The following is an 8,201-nucleotide window of genomic DNA, read 5'->3' on the forward strand; positions in this document are numbered from 1 at the left end:
TAACAATGCACGACAGTAATATCCTATCCTCTTACCTACCCCCCCCCCCTCCCTCCGTTTTTTTTTTGGTAGTGCTTGTTCTTTAACCAATGAGATACCATTACTTTTTGGTATTTGACATTTATATGGACATTAATACTATTTAAATCGTTCACTGTTTGATTCACTAATTTGGTTCGAGGTACAGTAAATATTATAGGCTACGGAGACTATGCAGTACTCACTTGTTATTCACGAGATAGAAACCTCCTTACCCATGCATCCTTTATTTCCTTTAATACCAGAAGTTGTATATAAAGAAGCAGAAGCTGAACGTCAATTCCCATGTGTTTGGTCATTATATTGTACCAAAAAGGAGCTTGGCAATATATATGCGCAGACCCCACCTCACTCACGTTTTTCCTCACATACAAAAGCTTATGCTTTTATAAATGTGTAGGCCAATTTGCTTCTCCTCTCAATTGAAACCAGAACTCTTATTGAACAATGCAGGGGGGATGGAGCTTATAATTTCCGGGTTCATATAAATCCAATGCTTTAATATAAAAAATTCATTAAAATTGCAATAAATCTCATAGCTTTAAAAATATAATTAGTTCAAGGTTGAGAAACTTAAAAATTAAACACATAAAGCTTAAATCTTGAATTCGCCTCAAAATATATAGAGTTTAATTAAATCTTGGATCTGCCTCTTAAATAACGTTATTTCACACTGAAGTCTAAGAAAAAAAAAATGCCAAGATTGAACTGAAAACAAATGATCTCATTTGGTGAATTTACTTCGGCATTTAATAGACGATATGGAGCTCACGAAAAAATAGATGCAGTAGATTCTTCTCTTTATCTCATTGGGAAAAAAATAATATGATTAAGCATGCATTCCAACTTATTCTTTTCCCCCTATTTTTTTTAGTTTGCTTTCATGTTGTATTTCCAAATTCTCCTTTCACTCTTTTACTTGATCCTTACAATGTTAACCTATAATTGATTTTCTCTTGATAATTACCTACAATGTTCAAAACTACCAAGTCCTACGCTATAATCCACCTTCAAAAAGAAGTTTAATTTAAAGAAACAGAATATATTAGAAAATTAATTTGTTAAGTTTTTTTTTCTGTATTTTTCTTTTCATTTCTAATCTTTTTCAATGAAAATAAAACAGAAGTAGAGAAAAACTCAATATTGATTACATATTCTGCTGAACTCACTAACTTTTGGTCCAAACCTTATTATTTGCTCTAAAAATTCATTGATTATAAAAAAGCGAGGAGAATGAAAATACTATATTCAGTTACCTAAGCGAAATTAGGAGTTGAGAAAGACCCACTTAATTTATTTTGATTAAAGATTTTTACTTTAATATAAATGACCGCTTGACTGGCCAACTATTTTAAAATGTCGATGTCTAATGTATCATATTGGTACTATAAAAATCAGTTTGATGCATGTGCATTTAGGGGCGGATCCACCTTGAGAACTACGGGTTCACGTGAACCCTGTAGCTTTTGTCCAAATAGTGTAAATATGTTTAAATTTTTTACTAAATATCTATAAATGTTTAAATGTGAATCTATTACTATTGAAATTTTACTCAAGATCGTTGCAGGAACCTATAAACATTAAATCATGGGTCCGCCTATGTGTACATTTGGGGTGCGGGTGTGGGTTGTGGGTTAGGAGAGGGATTACAATATGTGAAGATATTGTAGTTCACGTGCAACGCATGTGCCGAGAAACTAGTATACAAAAATATACATTTTTCGACTATTATTTTTACAGCGGCTATACAATGTTATTTTTTCAATAATAATTATATATACATTATCACGGAAAGAGTGCAAATTAATTGCATGACAAGAATGAAAATTAAACATCAATTTTCGATATACCCAAAATGATATTTCTCGAAAATACGCTCTTACTTTTTCTTATTTGGGTATTGCTTGTTCTTTTGACCAGTAAAGGGGTCATCACTTGGAGTAATTCATAATTGAGGTACAAGTATCCTGTAGACTACAAAGGTTATATACTTACTCCTATTTTTAAAGCTCAATTTCCCCTCTTTAACACACAAAGTTTCAATTTCGTTAGAAGTGGGAAAGAGAAGACTTAGTTTCCGTACAACATTAAGTTTGAATGGAAATGCCAAGTAATAAGACACAAAATTTGTGTCTATATCTCCATTGTCTTCACCGAACACCCTCTCTTTATATTATTCTCTCCCTAGTTCCTATCTACAATTATCCGATGCCATTTTTGTCTTGGATATATATGATATATCGCCACAAACTTTAGTAAAATTTTCAGCTTGAAAAAATATGTCATAGTCGGATTATTTTAACGGAGTCAATATTTCGTTTATGCCTATTTCTTTAGGCTAAAATCTTTACTAAAGTTTACAAACTCGGATTACTAAAGTTCACCATTCTACGTACACCCACAACCCACTCACGTTTTGCCCCACATGCTTATTCCTATATAAGTGTGCAAGCATTGCTTCTCGTCTCACTTGAAACAAAAACTCCAATGTTTTTCATAGCTAGCTTCAGAAAGGCAAAGATGATATTTCTACTAGAAATCAACTATAGGTTTAGCCACATTGCCACCATTGTTCCAAACGGTGGAGCAGACGATCAAAACATGCCATTCTTTGTTTTTGTTTCAGCTGAAATGCCAAAACCTAAATAATTTCTTCAAATTTATCCAATCCTTAATCGATAAAATTATTGGATACCTATAACTTCAAAAGTCTAAAATTGAAATGTGTGATCCAAATGATTAAACATTAAATATCCAAACTCTCGTGAATCTTCAGCATAGTTTAGTTGATCATCTATAGGCATTGTCCTAATTACAAGATTCAATAACAGTTGTTAATGTCAACCACTTGGTGATTTTACTTTAAATAATGTTAAAGTATGATTGTAACTTTAACCCTAATGTCTCTTTCCCATTTAATTGCATGACCAGAGTGAAAATTAAACATCAATTTTCGGTAAATACCCAAAATGATCTTTCTCGGAAATACGCTCTTACTTTTTTGTTTTTGGGTATTGCTTGTTATTTTGACCAACAAAGGTTTCATCACTTGGAGTAATTCATAATTGAGCTACAAGTATCTTATAGACTACAAATGTTATATATTTACTCCTATTTTCAAAGCTCAATCTCCCCTCTTTAACACATAAAGTTTCAATTTCGTTAGAAGTGGGGAAGAGAAGAATTAGTTTTCGTACAACATTAAGTTTGAACGGAAATGCCAAGTAATAAGACACAGAATTTGGCTTAGGTGTGCGAGGCACATTCTAAAATTTCTGATAAAGCTGTGAATCTTGACATCTTGTGTATATATCTCCATTGTCTTCACCGAATACCCTCTCTCCATATTATTTTCTCCCAAGTTCCTATATACAATTATCCAATATCAAATTTGTCATGGATATATATGATATATCACCACAAACTTTAGTAAAATTTTCAGCTTGAAAAAATATGGCATAGTTGGATTATTTTAATGGAGTCAATATTTCGATTATGCCTATTTCTTTAGGCTGAAATCTTTACTAAAGTTTACTAACTAGGATTACTTCACTATCAAAGAGGACCTCACAGGAAAGGTGCATGTAGTAGAGTCCTCTCTTAGCCATTTGGGAAGGAATATGACATAAGCAGCTCACATGTAACACTCAACAGGGCGAATACTGTAATGCTTTATCACTCATATATTTCATGGTAGAGAAAATAAATCACCAAAATTAGAAGCTGATGTTAATTTAAACCTTAATTTAAAATTTATTAAACTTTAATTTCGAACAAAAGTTTCTCGCAAATAATTAGTTCAGTCACCAGCATATTTTAATTTGTATTGGTTCAATCGTATGCAAATAAACTAAGTTTGTTGTAGATAAAGATTGTAAAAAAAATACTGTATTAATGCTCTGATACCAATTCGAAAGCTTGGATATCAATTTAAATAATATAACTAATTTAAAAACTATTCACTCATGATCTAACAAATATCGAAACATCTCCCAGCGTTTCTCACACAAAACACATCTAGCCTCATAAAACTTAATTTTTCTAGATTTAGAAAATTTATTTTCATATGAATTTGATTACAAAAATAATTTAATAGTAATTAAAAAAACTAAAAAATATCAAACACTAAACAATTTGGATTCCTACTTTAATTATGAAGTACTCTTTCTAATACTCTTCAATAAAATCAAAATTGTATATATTTTAATTTTTAATTGTTAATACACTTTTTACGAACTTTCAATTGTTGATGCTCTGATACCAATTTAAAATTTTTAATACTAATTTGAAAGATACAATTATTCTAAAAATTATTTATTCATAATATTATAAATTTTAACACATTTCTCAATGTTTACCGCAAGGAAAATAATTAGCAACATCTATATTTACAATAATATAAAACATATTTAATTAGATTTAATAAAAATTAGAGGAAGTTGTTGTTGTTATTGTTATTGTTATTATTATTATTGTAAGAAAATTAGGCTTGTTGTAATTATCATGATTTATTTTCTACAGAATGTGATACTGCATTTGCTACTTTACAACATGCTGATTGATTTAAGTAATACTTATTTTTTATTTTATTTTAACATTTATTTGAAATCGAAAAGGAAGCACATGTATATCATAGCTGCCTTGTAATTGTTACACAAATATACAAAATAGAGCTGCTTATGTCCTTACAAGATCACACACTATTTCTACGGGAGATTCAAAATAAATATTACTATCAAACAAAGAAATACAACAAGACATTGCATATGGTAAAAATAATATTAGGTCTTAATAAAAAAGGAGAAGATCAATGGCCATGAACTTATTTTTCCTTTGTGATATCATCTAAAATGTTATGTTTTATGTATTAGGTGAAAATAATGATAACATTTATATTGGTATTGTTTTAATAATGTTGAACCCATACACTTTTTGAACACAATCACTAATAATGTTAAACAGATACACTTTTTGCACTAATAATTCTCCATTCGGAGATGACATCATTATTTTTACCTAATTTATTAAACCAAACAACTTTGTATTTTTGATCTTGTAAAATAATTATAAGGCACTCGATGATATATATATGTACTTAATTTTTTAAGCTCTGACACCACTATTAATTATTGATGCTTTGATACCTATATAAAAGCTCTGATACCACTTTGAAAGATATAATTACTTAAGCAATTAGTTCGAATAAATCACCTCCCAATGGTGCCATCTCATTGATGAACAACTCTAAAGAAGTGAAAAATGAAAAAGAAAAGTTATTTTTACCCTTTATATATTACTTTTGCCACATGGTTGGCTTCTTTACCGTTTTGATAAAACGTTTCACTCATGTTGCAACATTGTTCTGGGTCAATGTTATCGTATTTTTCACATTTTAACTGAAAAAGAAACAAGAACATAGTAAGCATGAGAGCAAGTAGGGCTATATATATGTATGTAGTATCTCCTCTATTGATACCAAAATAAAATGAATAAAGAAAACTTTACTTAGCAGTGAAAAAATAAGGCATATCTTCATCATCTGGACCTCCCAAGGGTTCCATCTCAGTAATGTATTTTAGTTTCGCAATTATCTATAGTAGGTGCTTCATTGTAGACATCAATTTTCTAAAGTAAAATAGAAATTGGAAATAAAGTTTGAAATGATGAAAGTGAATGAACACTAAGACATTCTGCTTATAGAGAGAAGTTGTGTGAATGAACAACCTATACAGCTGTAAAATATGAGCAATAATTTCGTTGATAATTACCTTTACACTGCCATTGCATAATTATTAAAGAGCTAACTTTAAGTTTCACTATAGGAAGTGATTTTATACCGAGTTCTAGGAGTAATAGCTTTACGAGTTTAATTAGCTTTACTTATTCATAATTTGGAGGGAGGCTTGGAATAACGATAAAATTATTTTCGTGTGACCTATAGATCATGGGTTCGTGCCATGAAATCAGACACGAACATTTGCGTTATGGTAGACTCCCTATATCACACTCCTTGAGTACAATCCTTTTCCAGTGTCACGACCCATTTCCACAATAGGTCGTGATGGCGCCCAACACTATGGCCGGGCAAGCCAACGCGGAAACTACTAACCAAACTTTCATTTACCTTTACCCCGAAATAGTTGGGAATAATTCTTTAAGTTGAAATAAAATCAGAAACGATTAATAAAGTCATGCAAACCATACAACCCCAAAATAATACAGTCTACTAATGTGTGTGCCAAGACCTGGTGTCACAAGCTGTGGGCAACTAGTAGAATATACAAAAGAATCACACTAACCTACTGTCCGAAACGGAATAGACAGCAAAAGTACATAAGAAAGACTTCTTCAGGCTGCTGAACGGCATGGAAGGGAAGCAACTCACCGTAGAAGTCTCGAACCCGCTCAGAGAAGCGCACCAGACTAATAGCCAGATACACCTGCCTCAGACCCTGTACAATTAAGTACAGAAGTCTAGTATGAGTACATAAATAATATGTACCCAGTAAGTATCATGTCTAATCTCTAAGAAGTAGAGACGAGAGGTCGACATGACACTTACTAGGGTCAAATAACATGATGGGTGATACACTAAACATGGATAGCAAAATAAATAACAGTTTGTAGCATGAAGCAACAAGTCCTTAACTAGGTGATTTCACAGTTAACCAATTTCATTTCAAGGCATGTAACAAGGTTCCATCCACAACAATATACTAGTCAACAAGCATACGCAAGTAGTGCCGAGGTCGTACGGCACGATCCAACATAAAAATAAAGTGTGCACTGCCGGAGGGTCGAACGGCGCGAACCATAGATGCATCTATTACCCCGCTCGCGAATCATACATGCGACGCGGTCAAATGTATTTAAACATATCAATTGTCACGACCCAAACCCCGACCCGATCCTGATGGCGCCTCTCGTGAAGACAAGGCCAGCCAACCAACCCGTTTCGCATTCTCAAATTAGTTAGTATTAATAAACAATTTTAGCATGATTAAATGACCACAGTCTGAACAAAAGATTTCTTTATAAAATGCGGAATACAACCTAAACACAGCCCAAATCGGGGTGTCACAAGTCACGAGCATCTATAAGAGTCTAAATACCACTACAAGGCCTGAAATATACAAAGTAGGATTTATAAACAAAAGGAAGAAATGCGATGCCGCGAACGCTGGCGGTCACCTCGCTCAACTCCGATAACTTAGCCTCCAATCAGCTCAAAACCCGCTACCGGGTGAACAAACACATGCATCTGCACACGAGGTGCAGGGAGTAAAGTGAGTACTCCAACTCAGTGAGTAATAAAGGTAAATAATAACTGAGTGGTAAGAAATCACGTAAAACAAACCGTCATGCTGTATAGAGCAGTGTAAAACCCTTTTTAGAAAACAGTGAAGCTGTGAAATCCTTAGAAAAACATCTTGGCTCAGTTTAAACCTCTTTTGGACATAACTTGTTCAGCGGTTACGCAATTGAATGCAAAACAATAGTGCAGATAAGCACAGAAATTCGGCCCTCGGGCACAACACTCAGTTTTCAGATAATGCCAGGCAATCAGGTAGGTATTGCATGAAGTAGCACAGACAACAGATAATGGCAGACAAATAAAATAAAGTAAACACATAGAACAGTACCAGTACCGCTGCGGCGTACAGCCCAATCCGTATATCGCTGCGGCGTGCAACCCGATCCATTTATCGTCGACGACGCTCACTGGGGGTATGCAGACTCCGGGAGGGGCCCTTTACGGCCCAAGCGCAATATCAAGCCATCTCGTGGCGTACATATCTCAGGCCCTCGGCCTCATAATCAAATCAGTATCTCACTGCTGCGGCGTGCAGCCCGATCCAAAAGTATCCTCACAACACAGGCCCTCAGCCTTACTCAGTCAGAAATCACATAAGCCCCGCGGGCAACAGTAAAACATGACGCTCAGCCCAAAAATATTGTTGGAAATATCATTTCAAGTGTTATAGTAAAATAAGCTTGGCTGAGTTTTGAAAACAGTGGAAAATACATGACTGAGTTCAAGTATAAAATCAAAACAGTGAGGAAATATTAACAATCATCCCCGAAGGGGTTCAAATAATTGGCATGAAGCCCAAATATGGCAATCAAGCCAAATCATGATGATAACAAATAAGTTTCAGTCA

The sequence above is a fragment of the Nicotiana attenuata genome, unplaced genomic scaffold (assembly GCF_001879085.1).
Source record: "Nicotiana attenuata strain UT unplaced genomic scaffold, NIATTr2, whole genome shotgun sequence".
Lineage (NCBI taxonomy): Eukaryota > Viridiplantae > Streptophyta > Magnoliopsida > Solanales > Solanaceae > Nicotiana > Nicotiana attenuata.